Below are 1,054 nucleotides of genomic sequence, written 5' to 3'. Positions count from 1 at the left end.
TTATCCTGGACAATGACAGGTATGTAAGTATTCTTCTAAGAGACACACAGAGGGGAAGACAGACACACAGAAGGTGATGTGAAGATGGAGCCAGAGATTGGAGTGATGTGGTCACAAACCAAGGAAGCTGACAACCACTAGAAGCTACAAGAAGCATGGAATGGATTCCCCCCCAGAACCTCAGGGGGTGCAGCTGACACTGTAATTCTGGACTGCTGGCCTCCAGAACTGTGAGAGAATAACGTTCTGTGGCTTTAAGTGATCCTATTTGTGGTAAGTTGTTACATCAGCCCGAAGAAATGAATGTCTTCTGTCTTCATGGTGTCTTGCACAGCCCCTGTGGTGGGAAGATGAGGTCTTAGTGAATTTTCCTACGTGGATAAATGATTTGTGACTGAAGGGTTAAATGGAGAAATAGGAAAGTGTGGGTAAGAATAAGCCAGTTTTACCCTATCCATGCTTTCCCTGTTCACTCTTGTATTTAGCTTAGTAAAATATTCAAGTTTAGTGACAAGCATCTGTGTCTGAGTATTGTTACTGGGAGTTTGGAAACGCACTGGGAAATAACATATCCTGCATTTTACTGCCCCTTTTAGCTATCCGTGGTAAGAATGGTTTTCCACTGGAATGACAGGATGCTATCCCAGCCTCCTTCCTAGCAACTTCCTGGTTAGGTTAGAGTAGTTAACATTAGAAAAGTTTCCTGTCTTTGTGCTTTTGAAAATGAGAGCCATCCAGCCTTCCCCGGGCTGCTGTACAGACGTGGCTTCATGTCATCTGGCCCCTGAGACAGCCTGATGGTTATGGTATCGTCAGTCAAAATCTGATCTTTGTGATCTACAAAGAAGTCCGGTTTTGCTCAGAACTCTCTAGCAGGGTGACAACTTGGGTTCAAAGTGTGCGTAGATGTAAAGACAAGCACACTTAGACAAGTATTTCCAACATCTTTACAGAGGTGATCTGAAGTCAATATTTTCACATTACTTGGAGTGATTAAAAAAGAATTCCACCATTATCCACCATGCTGGAAAACCTTAAAGGTTTTATTCTCAAT

Source organism: Hyaena hyaena, unplaced genomic scaffold (genome assembly GCF_003009895.1).
Source record: "Hyaena hyaena isolate Hyena2069 unplaced genomic scaffold, ASM300989v1 scaffold_858, whole genome shotgun sequence".
Classification (NCBI taxonomy): Eukaryota; Metazoa; Chordata; class Mammalia; order Carnivora; family Hyaenidae; genus Hyaena; species Hyaena hyaena.
This window is presented reverse-complemented; position numbering follows the sequence as displayed.